Source organism: Malaya genurostris, chromosome 2 (genome assembly GCF_030247185.1).
Source record: "Malaya genurostris strain Urasoe2022 chromosome 2, Malgen_1.1, whole genome shotgun sequence".
NCBI classification, from domain to species: Eukaryota; Metazoa; Arthropoda; class Insecta; order Diptera; family Culicidae; genus Malaya; species Malaya genurostris.
Genome location: NC_080571.1, coordinates 2240883 through 2257642, shown reverse-complemented (window position 1 = coordinate 2257642; position 16760 = coordinate 2240883). Strand labels below are relative to the sequence as shown.

Below are 16760 nucleotides of genomic sequence, written 5' to 3'. Positions count from 1 at the left end.
TATAAATGCAGAAATCTGATCTGAGTGTCTCCAGAAGAGATTACTGCCATAGAAGCATAGAAGCCTCCACTGTTTTGGCCGGATTTAGCGTCGGCTCACTATGCCAAAACCACTCTCAATTGGCTTGCGGAAAAGGGTATAAATTTCGTTGAGCAAAATATCAATCCACCAAATTGCCCTCAGCTTTGACCCATCGAACGTGACTGGGCAATCTTGCTAGAGGGCCTTCAAGAAGACAGGTAAGTCAGCTGGGAACATGCAGGAGTTCAAAAATATTTGGGCTCAGGCGTCCAAAAAATGCGATGCAACACTTGTCCGGAACTTGATGAAGAGCGTTCGATCAAAAGTTCGGATTTCATCCGGTTTCCTTTATGCTCAAGTTTAACCTCGTACAATAAAGGAGTTTAGTTTGAATAAAATATAGGTTTTTATCATAATTTGAAAGAAAAATTTGTGAATAGCTTATTTTCGATAAACTCCTTAATCGTTGGCGCACATTCCACATTTTAATTTCTTAAATAACTCGACACGTTATTTTTTTAGTGTTTGTTGATGTAAGATCACAGTACTGCTCCTATTTAGGGGATGGGGACGGGGGCGTCGTTTCTTTGTTGTTTGTATAAAGTAGGTACTAAATGAGTAGGTAAGGGGGCAAATCTTTCTTTACCCCGAGCGCTCATTATTCTTGTTATGCCACTGTTTCTCCTGCAATTTGCAATTTGCGATTGGAATCTCTATCAGAATTGAGAAAAAAACGTACATTTATCTTATCACATTCGAACGCTATCTCTGATAAACCAAAAATGAGCTTACTGCTCACGACAGTCTCTACCTTATGTAAGCTTGATGTTTATATGTGTGTAAAAATTGTCATAAAAACCCCCACCAGTCCCGACTCTAACAATATCCGGACAGAATGTTTATTATGTTTACAGTGCAGATTGTTTAGGAAGCTCCCCTTTTTCAGTGAAAAATGAAGCCTTCATCAGGACTTCAAAATTATGTAACAGTTAGAAGTTGAACGAAATTCATTCTGAATTTCAGGCTCCAACGAAAAAAATCCAACGTGTTCGGCTTAGAAATCGTTGAAATTTTCTAAATCTTTGGTGTGCAATGTTCCCAAACGTTTTCCGTGAGCCAAAAACTGTTGTTCGGAAGTAAGCGTCGTATTTAGGAACTAACGATCGGCAACTGCATAAAATAGTATTGAGGATAATCAGAGCAAAAAATCAACTCTTTTTTTTATAAGTTCATCAGAAAATATCTGGCAAGCGATTTGCTGCTGCGAACGAAACCATCAAATTTTCGTTACAAATGAATCAAATGCCTCAATAGTCGAAAGACACTAGAGTGTTATGTGGCCATAGAGAAGATTCCATCAGAAAGAATTCAGCTGATTGGTCTCATTTTCGACCAAAGGAACCAATTCACTTCAAACCGTTCTTTATCTAATTATTCGTTATGTGAAATAAGGTCAAATATTTATTCAATCATTTTGTATTGCATTAGATTTCGTGAATTTGTGTTTTATAAGAATTAAAATGTCCCAAGTTCGCAGTTTAATGCATAGAGCACTGGTATTAAAAGCCAGTTGTCATATGTTCGAGCCCCAACCTGAAAGTACTCTTAGTGTTAGAAGGATCGTAGTACCTGCCATGCAATGGTTCTGTAGGCTGTAAAACAGAAGATTGAATCCCACCAAAGGAAAGGAATAACAAAGCTTCGGCTTTAAGTATTTAAAATAAGAAATGTCTTCCACCTGTCGACATCATTCGGTGTTGCCATCAAAAATTGGTCAACGTCTTTTTTAAACGTTGAAAATTCCTCAAAGTCAAACTTATTTTCAAGATGCATGTGGAAGCAAGATGCTTCACATTGCACTGTTTGATTTCTAGGTTTGTTGTTCAGTTGGGATAAAAAATAATAATGTGCCAAAATTTTGCTTGCGCATTTCGAAAATTCGAACTATTTGCACGACGACTTAGCGAAATTGTTTAATGTGACTAAATCAACTATGACCAATGTACTACAAGTGTTAGGAGAACGTTTGTCGTCACTCAGAACTCAGTCTAAATCGAGGGAAAATCGAAAGCCAGAGTCGCATGAAATAGCTGACCAATCTCTTTGTTTGAATTGTCCCGTGCAAGCTAAGAGTAACACCTACGACTGTTCATCGAGCTAAAAACGACATATAAAAAGGTCGTGACGATAGAGTACGATCACGGAAGCGGTACATGAAGATACTGACGAAGTTTAATTGCGTGGTACAAAATAATAAACCTACGCAAGGCAGACTTTACACAGTTTCCTGGACAGAATTATTATAGGCAAAGATTTTTAAATACATTATGCTGTCGATGTTCGCCAAAAATGTCTCGTGTTGATGGCCATCTTTACTTGTGACTTCACAATCCCTGGTAAACCCGTTTGCAGCTTTTCCCGAAGCAATAAAATTGTTGTTCTATTTCTGCTGGATTTGGCATCTTGCCATTAGAGAAAAATAGCCCCTAGGGCGAAATGCCGCGAACAACGTTCAAGTAGTGCCCAAGAACATGGTTCCTCTCAACAGCGCAGAGCTTGATAGAAAAATGTTGAGCTATCATCAAGCGGAGTCTCGAGGAGACAAGAAGAACAATTATCATTGAGATGCAGCATCTATGACGATCTGTTCTGAAAAAATACTGAAATATCATTACTTCTGGAGTAACAACTTAGTTAAAAACGTATTTTTACAATGCAATAATTAAACAATTTTCTTCAAATTTGTTAATCCGTTTCCGTCCAGCATAACAATAAATATTAGGTGTACAATTTAGCATACGATGTTTTTCAAAAGATCTATGGTCGACATACATTGATCAATAAAGACTGTCCCAGAAAGTATGAACGCAACCAAAAACCCCTGCCATTTCGCACTGGTTCAGAATCTGTCAATTTCTATGGCCGTGTCCTGTTGTTTACACACTTCTCTAACCACTTGTGCAGTTGTTTATTCGTTTTCATTAGTTTGTTTCGAAATGCATGGACTTTCAGCAGAACAACGTCGAAAAATTGTGTACAAACGGTGCACAGAACGCGGACTGTCACTGCGAAAGATAGCAAAAATAAAAGGTGTACGCGAAAAACCCGTGCGAAATGCAATCAGGATGTTCGGTGAGGATAACACTTTTGAGGATGAACAGAAAACGGGTCGAAAAAAAGGCCCTGCTAACCCTCAGTTGGATAAACGTATATTGAAGGCGTTCGAGCAAAAGAAGGAGGTTTCAGTTCGGGATGTGGCCAAAAAAGTGGGCATTTCGAAGTCAAATGTTCTTCGTGCTAAAGAACGTTTGAATCATCGAACCTATAAGAAGCAGAAACAACCAAAACGTAGTCCGAAACAAGAAGCATCGATCAGGCCGAGGGTTCGAAAGCTGTACAATACGATTCTTGCTGGAAATTTGAACTGCATAATCATGGACGACGAAACACAATATTATACGGTGCGAGAAGGGCAAATGTTAAACCAGTCCGAGACATCGATTGAAGTCGAAAAATTTGGTAAGAAAGCTATGGTCTGGCAAGCAATTTGTAGCTGCGGTAAGATTTCGAAAACCTTCATCACCACTGCTTCAATGAACAGCGAAATACATCGAAGAATGTTCACAGAAACGAATTCTACCCATGATTCGAAGCCACAAGGATCCTGTTGTCTTCTGGCCAGATCTTGCTTATTGCCACTACTCAAAATCAACAGTAGAATGGTACACTACCAAGAATGTCACTTTCGTCCCAAAAGACATGGATCCACCAAATTGCCCACAACTTCGACCAATTGAGGAATTTTGGGCATTAACGAAGGCACATCTTAGGAAACATGTCTCGGCAGCCGAAACCATTCAACAGTTCGAAAAAGATTGGAAAAAGTGTCAAAACTTGTCGCCAAGAAGTCTGTACGGAATTTAATGAGGAACGTTTGCAAGAAGGTGCGCCAGCTGGTCTACAATGGCCAAGTAGCAAATGTTGAGAATAATATTCTGTTGTTGTAGTCTAATATTATCAGTATATCGAATAAAATTTCAATATCTAACACTTGTGAATTATTAACAGCGAAATCAAAGTGCGGCCATACTTTCTGGGACAGTCTTTAAGCTAGGAACCCTGTCAACTTTTTCATTTCAAAACATGTTTGATCAAGTGATTACTTGATACTTAAAAACCAAAATTTTTAAGCCAAATTTTATTTTTCAACTCAGTGCTCCCAAGGCTAAATTTAGTAAAAATAATACATTGTGAGTAATTTTAATCCTTCAAGAATGGTAAGTTTGACATCGAAGACAAACATGTTAATAGAAGAGGGAAGGTTTTCAAAGGTAATGGGATGCCAAACAATCTGCTAAAACCTTTTAAGGTCACACAGGTACAGAAAGGATTCATTCACTCCAGGAAGAACGATGAACCACTCTTTACCCCAGGAATGATAAAATATCCTTTAATTTTAGCTCCGCATACAAAGACTCAATCATGCATAGAGAACCAAAAACCCGAATACGTAGTTGCGCGGGACAGTTGCATGTCAGATAATACTCAGCACGCTGAATACTAGCCATGTGATGGTTGAGCTTGCAATGTCCAGTCAGAGCTCGGACCAGAATGCTCTGCCATGATGCTTGGAAAAATGCAGTAGACATTTTGACAATTTCAGATTCAAATCTGGTAAAAATGCTTTTATCTGAGCGAAAGTTTGCCAGCTGCGCCAGTATCTGTTGTTTGCATGTCTTGATGCAGCCCAAGAACGAATCTTGTGATTTATCTTAAAAGTTGAACAAAAAAAATAATGAAATTTAAACGATGTGTAAATCAATAGTATGATGAAATAGACATTAGTTGAATCGAAAATTTGATTCAAAACCATCGACGTAAAATTAAATTGGATTGCATAAATTTTCCAATGAAATTTTCAAATATACAGTCTTGTATTAAAAAAAATGCTTAGAACTGTAAAGTAACTTCCCATTCAATTGCCTGCTCCAAATATGTGCAGGAAAATTGATATAAATTCACAAAATATTTTTATCTGTGTGGCTCAGGACCAATCATTCGTTGCACCAGCTCTAGCCAACTCATCAGTCCATTTATTCCCAGTAATACAAGAATGCCATTTATTTGCATTATTTCTTCAAATTCAATTTTACAGAATTGTTTTGCATGTCCAACTAAAAAAGTTTTCAAACATCTACCATCTACCTATTACTCATTTTAGGAATCCTGCTTTTATCGCTTAGAATTGACACTGAAATCATATAGTTGAAAGTTTTGAACGGTGTTTAACCACTTGTTTGCTAGAATTTTGCGGGAAAAAATGAAAATAAAATCAAACCGCCTAAAATCTTTCTTCAACGCGACAATCCTAGCTCTCACATATCACGTCAAACGAATGACTTCTTGATCATTTAAATCATGAAATCAATGGGTCATTCGCTACATAGACCTAACTATGCCCCCAATAACTTCTCCTTATTCTCATACGTCAAAAATAAATTGAATGGTTGATGCATTCAAAACGCATGTTTTGAAGATACCATTTTTGGGTTGTGGAAAGCTCTTCTCGATATTTGAGAGAATAATAGTAATAATTCTACAACTTCCCAAACTATATTTGGAAACGTGAGACCAACTTGAACCGGAAAAAGTTAATTGGATAGTTTATTGCTTGGAAAAACTTTACCTTGAAGAGAAAAATTTTCACCTCATTTCTACTGCACCAAACTTTTTCTTGCGTGATCTATCTAAATAGCAGGTGGTCGCACTTGGTTAAACGAATGAAGCAATTTAGTTTTACAGTTAATTCCGCACCCCTTTGGTGTCATCTTTTCCACCGACAAAAAAAAATACAACTGGGCAGTAAATTTGACCGTCAAATTTCACCTGCCATTTCCGACCGATCCAATGGTTCCTTCACTAACTCTATTGTTATTATTGCTGTTATTGTAATTAACTTTATCGTCATTGTTACCGCTGTTATCGTATTGCTCCCCTTATCCGGGTAGAGACACACCGCTCTCACCTTCACGCATCTTCTGCAGTGCGTTGGGAACGCCGTGACAGGTGTGAGAAATATTTGCCACCAACTGCGTCGCTTTTCTATCCCGAAGGCCTCCCGGAACGAGTTCATAATTATCTGCACATTTAAGACACTCGTTGCGGGCGCCATTGAATGCAATGTGCAAAACTTTCGCCGATGTTTTTGCAGTTTCCCCGCGGATAACCCATTGTTCTGGAATAATTTCACGCGGGTTTGCAGATAAAATACCAATCTGTCAACGAGCCCCCCTGCTGCAAACCCAGCAAATTTTCTCTGACACAAAAAAAACTTAGTAGGCGTACTACCGACCTCGTCGATTTTCAGTACACTTTTGCTTTCGATTTACTCTGCTGTACACTCTGGGAAGACATCCACTAGTAGTTTTCGGCACAGATTGCAATTTCATTGAATTCTGCTTAACCAACAACGAAGACTGCCAAAATAATGCTAGTTAGAGAGCTCGGTAATTACATGACCCGATAGAAATTGAAACTGTTCGTTAAAACAATGGGTATTACATGACCATGTGATTTTATTTCATGGCTTATTTTCGGTTCTTTCGGCTGAGGTGTTATCTAAGAGATTAATATTTTGACCCGTTTCCGAACAGGAAGCCCGCGTCGACGTGGAAACTTTACTGCCAGTTTCCTATATACGGATACTTTGAAACAATAGTGCGGCATTGATTTTGCCGTTCTCATCCGGATCACTGTCCGAGACTGTGTTGAATCGTTTGTTATACAAGTGCGAGCTTCGTATCGCGCTATGAATCATGGACGACTGGTTTACTGATAAGCACAGCCGTTCGTTCCCGTGTGATACTCTGTTGCAGTGTTTATCTTATCACGAGTAAATATGGCGAAAGTACAGCTTCGACCGTGGCTTCTCAGGTGTACCGGTTGATTGATGAAACACGTTGGGGAAAACGTTGCGATGACAGTTGATAGGTAATTTCGGTTTTTATCTTTCGGATGGTTCTGGCTCAGTGCCAATATTCAGAGATGCCTATGCAATCTCTTATGTCCATTCAATCGATAGGATGAAAATTGGTGCAATCGCTTCTGTTGTTGATTTTCATTAATTAATGCTACCAAACTCATAAAAATTTATTTCTGTTTCAAACGCTTAGCCTACCGTCGAAGAGTAAACCTACCTTGGCCGTTTAACACTCGAATGAATGAAAGCGCTTGAAAAGTTAAGTAAACTCAAATAGCGAGGTTTCGGAATGAAAAACAAATATTGAATTACTCTGCTTTTCACATTTGAATCCGATGAGCTGTCATCGGTTGGCACAGCGTCCATTCAAGGTGTTCGTCAAGGACCCAGCGAGAACCGATATCGGGGGGGTCGCAATGGAGTGTGAAAACTAATGAAAGTGCACATCCATGGCCTACTACGGAACGATTCGATTCGTTGGAGTAGCGTGCTGTGTTCGGGTTGGGCTTGTTTTCATTTTATTCGACTGCAGTACGGCTTGCTTGGATGTTTTGAGTCGACACATTTCTTTGGGAAAGATTGTGAGGTCTATAGCAACCATTGCACGTGTCAATGTTATTGTCAATCCTAAGTTTTTTCAATGCCGTTAATCCAATTGGTTTGGTAACTTGAGTTCGCATTTTTCAAAAAAAAAAAATCTGGCGTTTGGAGCTTTAAATATTGCACCTGAATATTGAAACATGGAGAAAAGTGTTCACATATTCAAAAGTTTCTTCTCTGGAGAGAAAGTATTGTCGGATTGATGAGAACTTTTGATTTTTCGATAATATTTACGTCAATCCGATGTAGTTTTCACTACACGACCAAAAAACGTACTGCGTAGAAAACGTGCAACATTGGAAATCCGCGTAAAAAAACGCAGAACTAAAGAAATTTTTTTATACCAAAAGTCCAAGAAATGCATGAAACGTTGTTTAATCTTTAAAAAAATCACAAAAATCTACTTTGGGACCGCGAAACTTCGGAAATCCGCATAAAAAACACAAAACTAAGGGATTTTTTTTATGCGAATTGTTTTGAAATAATCGGCATTGAGACTTAGAAAACAAAGTCCGAAATCAAAATTTTGTTTTTGATGACAAATGTCTTAGAAATGCATGAAACGTCGAGATCTGGTGTAACTAAATAACAAAAATTTCCAAAAAAAAATTAAAAATTTTCTGAATGTCAGAGTTGTCTTAAAAAATGTCGGGATAACACCAGATCTCGTATTTCATACGAGGTCTGTTCAAAAAGTTCCCGGAATTTTTTAATTGTGCGCGTCTGGAGAGTCCGGTGGTCAAAATTTTTTACAGAGAGCCTACGGTGAGTCTGCTATGAAAAAACAAGTGTTTACGAGTGGTATAAGCGTTTCCAAGATGGCCGCGAAGACGTTGAAGACGACGAACGCTCCGGTCGACCCAGCACGTCAATAATCGATGAAAATGTGGGAAAAGTGGAAAAAATAATTATGGATGATCGCCGAATCACTATTAGAGAAGTTGCTGATGAAGTTGGCATATCAGTTGGCTCATGCCATCATATTTTTTCAAATGTTTTGGGCATGAAACGAGTGGCAGCAAAATTCGTTCCAAAACTGCTGAATTTTGATCCAAAAACCAAACGCATTACCATCGCTTAATCATGCCCCAACCTCCTTATTCACCAGATATCGCTCCGTGTGATTTTTTCCTGTTCCCAAAGTTGAAGAGACCCATGAAAGGACAGCGTTTTTCATCGATTGAAAAGATAAAGGCAGAATCGCTGAGAGTGCTACAGAGCATTACGAAAAGTGACTATCAGGGGTGTTTCGAAAACTGGAAAAAAACGCTGGCATAAGTGTATTATATCTAGGGGGGATTACTTTGAAGGGAACCATATAGATGTAGACGAATAAATAAATATATTTTTTAGAAAAATGAGAATCCCGGGTACTTTTTGAACAGACCTCGTACACTTCTGAGACAAACAGGGACGGATAAAAAACGCGTAACTTCGGAAATCCACGTGAAAAACCGCGTAAAAAACTGCTAAAAATCGTGTAAAAAAGTGTATCAGGGTTTTCAACGTGTCGACACAAAATAACTCAGATTCATCATTGACAGGACTGTTTAAATTAGTTATTCCCACACTGGTCCCTTCCGCCCACCTATGAGCGCTTGGTTTTTTTCAGTGAGTAGTAAACTCTAACTGGTCAACAAGTGGGCAATAAGCCTCACACAGTGGGCTCTTCTGTCTATCTGGTTAAGCCAACATATTAAAGACTGTCCCAGAAAGTATGGACGCAACCAAAAACCGCTGCCATTTCGCATATAATTTATAGGAGTTTTGTAATTGATTGTTCAATCACTACTTGTTTTATGACGACTATAATAAATGTCTCTTTTGACAAGTAATATCATAGTTTTTAAAGCTTCTATGAAACCTTTTACCTAGACTAACAACTGGACTAAAAATAAATCAATTTGTACTAGAATAAAACCATGCAAACGCTCTTAATATTGCTTTAAAAAATTTTCTTTAAAACATTATTGTCAGTAAAATTCTTTCATAAATCTAGATTTGTGTGTGTGCGTGTTCATTGAATGACAGTTTCACTCAGAGCAAATTTGAGGGTTCTAAAGTACATTTATGACACTCCTGTTGTGGGCTATTTGATTTATTGCTTCTTAGATTAAGTGTAATTTGCATTAAAGAAAATTTCATGGCCGCCATTATGGTGTTCTTTGCCATAGCCTTTATTGGCATCAAATAAAATTCGAAATGCAAAAACGAGGAAGTATGATGGACTTTTATGATTCATTTTCAAAACGTATGCACAAGTTTTATCGCCACGAAATAGTTTTATACAAAAAAGACGATAAATAACAGAAAATAATTTCCATAAATCATGGAGACTTTCGCAAAAACCGTATTTATTTCAAGGCGATTAGTTATAATTCTTATTTTTATCCATACATTCACGATAAAAATAAAAGCGCATGAAGTTTTTACGCAGATATGACACACATATAATCAAGAAAAGTATTACCAAAACGACAGTTTATTCATAGTGGAATTTATTCCATCCAAACAAATTTAATGTTGATCGTAAATCTGGTTTCAAAATTTTCTTGAATTTAAAGTTTTAACGCAGCTTTATGATGATTCTTCACTTTGCTTTATAAACCTTATGAAGAATGGTCCACTTGGCAGGAACATGCTCTTATAGAGGTTTTCAGTAGGCTTTCGTGGAGTTTAAAGTTTTAATGCAAGATTTATTATGTAGCATTGACGATAGCTACAAGTATTTATTGATATTAAAAATGTTACTTGGGCTCTTCTCTAACCACTTGTGCAGTTGTTTATTCGTTTTCAAGAGTTTGTTTCGAAATGCGTGGACTTTCAGTAGAACAACGTTGAAAAATGGTGCACAGAACGCGGACTGTCACTAAGAAAGATAGCAAAAATGGAAGGAGTAAGTGAAAAAGCCGTGCGAAATGCAATCAGGAAGTTCGGTGAGAATAACACCTTTGAGGATGAACCTAAAACGGGTCGAAAAAAAGGTCCTGCTAACCCTCAGTTGGATAAACTTATACTGAAGGCGTTCGGGCAAAAGAAGAAGGTTTCAGTTCGGGATATGACCAAAAAAGTGAGCACTTCGAAGTCAAATGTTCTTCGTGCTAAAGAACGTTTGAATCTTCGAACCTATAAGAAGCAGAAACAACCGAAACGTAGTCCGAAACAAGAAGCATCGATCAGGCCGAGGGTTCGAAAGCTGTACAATACGATTCTTGCTGGAAATTTGAAATGCATAATCATAGACGACGAAACCTACGTGAAACTCGATTACAAATCCTTGCCGGAACCACAATATTATACGGTGCGAGAAGGGCAAGTGTTAAACCAGTCCGAGACAACGATTGAAGTCGAAAAATTTGGTAAGAAAGCTATGGTATGGCAAGCAATTTGTAGCTGCGGTAAAATTTCGAAACCCTTCATCACCACTGCTTCAATGAACAGCGAAATATACATCAAGGAATGTTTACAGAAACGACTTCTACCCATGATTCGAAGCAACAAGGTTCCTGTTGTCTTCTGGGCAGATCTTGCTTCTTGCCACTACTCGAAATCAACGGTAGAATGGTATACAACCAAAAATGTCACTTTCGTCCCAAAAGACATGAATCCACCAAATTGCCGACAAATTCGACCAATTGAGGAATTTTGGGTATTTACGAAGGCACATCTCAGGAAACATGTCTCGGCAGCCGAAACCATTCAACAGTTCGAAAAAGATTGGAAAAATGTGTCAAAACTTGTCGCCAAGAAGTCTGTACGGAATTTAATGAGGAACGCCAGCTAGTCTACAATGGCTAAGTAGCAAATGTTGAGAATAATATTCTGTTGTTGTAGTCTAATATTATCAGTACATCGAATAAAAATTGAATATCTAACACTTGTGAATTATTTACAGCGAAATCAAAGTGCGTCCATACTTTCTGGAACAGTCTTTAGTTGCAAATATGATGTGAATAGTGAATCAACAACGCTTGTGAGATTTATAAGAAAGTCAACAAAAGTGAGCGTCTTAAACCTAGAAGGGAGTTATGATCAAAAATTGGTCTAAATTCTCAAAGACAGAACAGACAGACAAAGGGGAATCGTTCTGCCAATTGAACTACTTTGGAAGTGATGAAACACAACTCATAAGACTTTCCGGTAGAAAAGAACTTGATATATGATCTGACAGTGCACGGCCGGTGTGGTTCAAATATTAGTCTCCAACCGACAATCTAATACCGCACTTATCAAGCCCATTTCATACCAATCGAACCTCTCTTCGGTTCTTCAGTTGGGCAGTGTTACGTTAGATTTTATTGTGTCGCTGCTGTCGTCTGTTTTTCTTACCCAACGTTTACTCGATAGTATTTAGAATTAACATTTCCTTTTCGAAACTAAAGTTAACTGCAAACAATCTAAATATTAATCCATCAATCCAAAACATTAAACTTTTCATCTTGGTGGGTAGTAAAAAGTATATTGTATGAGCATTCGACCAAAAAAGTTTGGGACTCACTGGTTTAAATGGACTTTGCCTAATTTTGAATCTTCTGAGGAAGTAAACAGTTCTATTGAAACGTCAAAAAATTGTGATTCGCTGTGACGATAAAGAATATACCTAGAGGTTATCGGTTACTTGTTGCTGTTAGCTGATCGTTCAAAATTTCATGTTGGCAAGCTGGTGCAGGGAATTGAATATGGCGACGGAATGAAAAAATACATTTCGTATATATTTTAAAATTTTATCAATCGAAAACATTCTTTCGCGTAAAGTGGAACAGTAACAGAATTGAGAATAAAGGTTTTACTATTTAAAATGGGAGCGGAATATTTCGCCGAAAGTCGTTTCACCCGATTGCACTTCGCCGAAAGGGTCTTGTCTCCTGTATAACCGATGTTGCGCAGCCACATAACCGAAGCCAAGATGGTTTCTTTGCTAAAGTTAGGTCCGAACGAGTGGTAGCGAGATCGGACAGCACATGAACCAAAACGATGTGGCGTAGCCGTATTAGACATTTTTTCATTTTCACTTTATAAACGGAAAATACCACATACATTTGCCTGATAGTTACACCTATGCAATTGCTTTGATGCTTAGAAGCTAATAGTCAACAAGTTTTCTTGGGAACTCCGTCTTGAGGTTCATGAATCAATCTTTGTTAAAGAAGTACAATTGTAGGTATACAAAACGGGCGATAACGCTATCATCTTTCATTTGTTTTTATTTTGAATCAATTCCAATTACGATTTTAAGACGATTCCAGAATTCGGCGAAATGACCCTTTCGGCGAAATAGCATTCGGCGAAATAACCCTTTCGGCGAAACGGCTTTCGGCGAAATGACCCTGATCCATTTAAAACATATAGTCCATTGTTTTTCATGATTTTTACATATTTTGCCAACAACAAATCACCATCAAAACTGTAAGCATTGCTATCTGCTGGTGTGTCAGTAGGCAACCTGCAATAGTGTAAATGCAAAATGTTATGATTTAGGGAATTTTTTTTGCTTGTCTCAACCGAGATCCCTGAGAGTCGTAGTTTAAACCTAAGTTGGGAATAAGTCCATTTCGCGTGGAAAAATGTGAATTAAGATTTTTAATGGCGAATAAAAAAAAACCTGTTTTAATCCACCTAGTTGTGTAATGATGTCTTTCTCATATTATTCATTTTCTCCTATATATTACAGCAGAAATTCGTCGAAATCCTGCAACTTAAACAAGTTTAGAAAAGAGTTTTGAAGTTTTCTGTTGTACATTTGAATTTTAGTTAGTGAAAATCTATGCAGTCGTATGTGAGAAAGTGAAGTGAGCTCCATTTGATCACATTTGATCACTTTTGTCGATACTTCCGGAACCGAAAGCTTGATAGTGACATTCAGTTCATTCAACCATAAACTAATATAACCTACATATTTTTTACGATTTTATATGACGATTTGAATTTTGGAAAAATTTAGTCAAAATAATATAGTCATTTATGAAACTATCAATGGTATATTTGGTTACAAACCCACATGGTCTGCAAACTAGAGAAAATCACTAGCCAATATAAAGAGGTATTTTATGGACAAAATATTCTTGAAATTGACATTTTCATACTAAGCACCCTACCTCCGGAACCAGGGATTTGATTCGAATAAAAATGGGGATATTGTTATGGCATCTTAAGACCTTCCATAACCGAGAAAAGTGAGTGATATTATTTTCACATTTCTGATGCATATCACCCTGTAATTTCAGAACCGGAATTCAGATCCAAACGAAATTCCGGAGCTTTGTATGGAACCATAAAACCTTTCCTTTGAATCTAAGTTTGTGAAAAGTAAGTGACATTATTTGTCACACACAGACATTTGCTCAGTTGCTCCAGGCCTCGGTTCAAAAGTCGGTTTTCACAGTGATTGCATAGGCTTTCTATATGAGAAAAACAAAACCGAGCTCCATGAAACAGAAAATTAGGTAATAAAACTATAATCACAACTGTGTTTTTTCAGTTATGGGAACTGTGTACTACATGGTGTAACAGCTTGTGCCACTTCATGTCAGTCATTATTATATCAACACTAAATATGTGACATCGCGAAAGAAAATATTAATTTTTTTTCTTCACTTTGAATCAAGAAATTTGTTTATTTCCGCCTCAGGTTTTAACGGCGACGACATAAGTATCGTGGCGTTGAATCTTTCGTTTGTACAAAAACAACTTTATGTTTTGAATATTTTGAACTGTTTTGAAAACTATTTTTCCTAGAACGTGACAAAGAAACAATGTTTCCCCGTTTAGGGGGTACTCTTGCAGACGGTTGGGAACCATGTCGCTGGTACGTTGCTATGGTCACCTGTGACTCACATGACCCACCAGCGAACTACAACGGGAAACATACATCAGCTGCTTCGTGTACGTGAAGAAATAAGCACAAAAATTATGTGCACTGTAAAAAAACGTGCATACCACTAATTTACGTATGATAGCTAGGTACCAGATCCGTTACGATTATCATCTTTTTTTCTGTTTTCCACTACCTTGTTCGAGCTAGTTGTTCACTGTTTATGACGTTTCGCTAACGGCTCCCGAGGAGAGGCGACCACTCGCAAAACGGGTGATGACAGTCGCGATGAGACACAGCCTGCTTGCTTTGATACCGAAAAAAAATTGTTTTCATAACTCACTATGTCATTTCATTCCAATACAGATCACGTTTATTGCTGTGCACTCCCATCGACTGATAATTGCTGCCCACCGGCTGACTACCGCCTGACCACACAACCACAAGAGTCCAGCCAATCGACATGTAACCAAAGAAAAATAATAAATTAAGTAGCAGCGTTATGAGACCGACGGTGGCTGCAGCAAACAAAAATTACTGACTCATTAGCACAAATTCATGTACATCGCACTACACTTTCGAGTATGCAAGTAGGACCAGCGGTAGCACTATTTGTTTATTGTTGTTTCACACTGTCTCACTTTGTGCCTTGTCGTGGACTGGTTGCTTTGCTGCATCCAACAAAACAATAATCCATCAAAGATTTCGACGAAATTAAAATTAAAAAAAAACCCGTTCGGTTTGTTTTTCTCTTAGGATAACCAAGCAATGCAACGCGGAAACAAACTTGCAAAATTTATCGATCAAATTTTTTCTCTGTTTCCACAACACTACTGTAACTGCTCTCCTAGGATTGTCTCAAAAGCCCTGTTTCACTACCGTGTAATTTTTTTGTTTGTTTTTTCTCGTCCTTCTCTCTTTGCTATGAATATTTGGACAGTTAGAGCCAAAGTTTTCCTTATGTTGAACTCAATTGGTTAACCATACCGCGAGACGAATGGATTACGTCAATTCATCTTCTGCTGTGTAATATTGAATCAAATTCGCTTCATACTGGAAAGTAGTTTTTTTACGGCAGCGAGCAAACTTCTCGAAACTAGGTGAAATCGATCACGCACGGCGACAACAACAACCAACGAACGAATAAAAAAAAACGAGAGCGACAAAAAAAAATCAACTCGCGCCACCCGACCCACAACGGATCGATGATAGTTTGTATGTTCGAAGGACTAATCTATGGATTATGACAGAATACTGTTCGAAAATAATAGGCTATGGACGTTCACCTTGGTTATTGAGGATATTCACAGAAGTAGATCTGCGGTTGGTTTCTAATTAGCAACCGCCTTAGCAACTGTCACCCAAAACGGGACAAAACAAAGATCCAACCAAATGTGAACCCGCACAAAACGGCACGATATACGCACGCGACTCACTCACGGCACCGCACAGGTGAAAGCGAAACGTACCTCGCACTCGACACGGCACTAGCAGTCTCAACACTAAGGCAACTAAAACCACACTGAAAGTGCTGAGCCGAAGACCACGGTCGCGAAGGTGTACACAGGCTCACTCAACAACACACCTGGCCGGTTGCTCTGCGCTCGGTTGTAGCTTCGGTTCGATGTTGCCACCCGACGGAGCCTCTCTTCGGAGGTAGTCGGACTCGGTCGTCACGACTACCAGTGTACCATCACAGCTGGCAAAAACCGCGACCAAGACCGCGACGCAAGCTGGTGGTTGGTTGGGTGAGAAGTTTTGCAAACCCGAACAACACTTACTGGATGAGTGTGTACACAAAGTGACACCCCAGAACGGTAGCCGTAGCAGAGCTTTGAACCGAGGGGTTGGTTCTGTCTTTCTCATATATAGGCCATATAATCACTATGAAGATTAACTTTTGAACATAGGAGGCTCGGAAGGCCGATTGTCATATACCATTCGACTCAATTCGTTGAGATCAAAGAATGGGTGTGCGTATGTATGAGTGTGAAGCGTAAAGAGGGATCTAAGTATGTATGTTTGTAACGTTATAACTCCGGAACTACACAACGGATTACCAGCAAACTTGGCAAAGATATTTTTTGTTTTTTCAGAAGTCCTCAAAACGATGGGGTCCAAACAAAAAGGAAAGTATTCATATGATCGAACATAACTCAGAAACAACTCAAAAGAATAACAGCATACCTGGCATAAGCAGCTTCTGCTGGTTAACATAAGAAGGATATTTGAGGAGAGAGAAGATGTAGTGAATGTTTGCTAACAAGGGGAGTCTGAGGCCAGATTTCACGAATTTTGCAAAAATTGATATTTTTTGACGATATATGTATAGCCACTAAAAGATGGTCG

The 16760-nt window shown here is 38.3% G+C and overlaps 1 protein-coding gene across 5 annotated transcripts in view; it reads right to left on the bottom strand.

Annotated features, from left to right (window-relative positions):
* LOC131432745 (bicaudal D-related protein homolog) overlaps nucleotides 1-15922 on the bottom strand; it is a 106531-nt gene extending 90609 nt beyond the window's left edge. For 3 of the 5 annotated variants that reach the window (XM_058599231.1, XM_058599234.1, XM_058599235.1), the window contains exon 1: nucleotides 15698-15922. The gene's annotated coding sequence lies outside the window, so the exon portion shown is untranslated. Of the gene's footprint in view, nucleotides 1-15398; nucleotides 15638-15697 lie in introns of those variants that run through there. The other 2 variants (XM_058599233.1, XM_058599232.1) reach the window with 2 other exon arrangements.
* Between the last annotated feature and the right edge of the window lie 838 nt (nucleotides 15923-16760).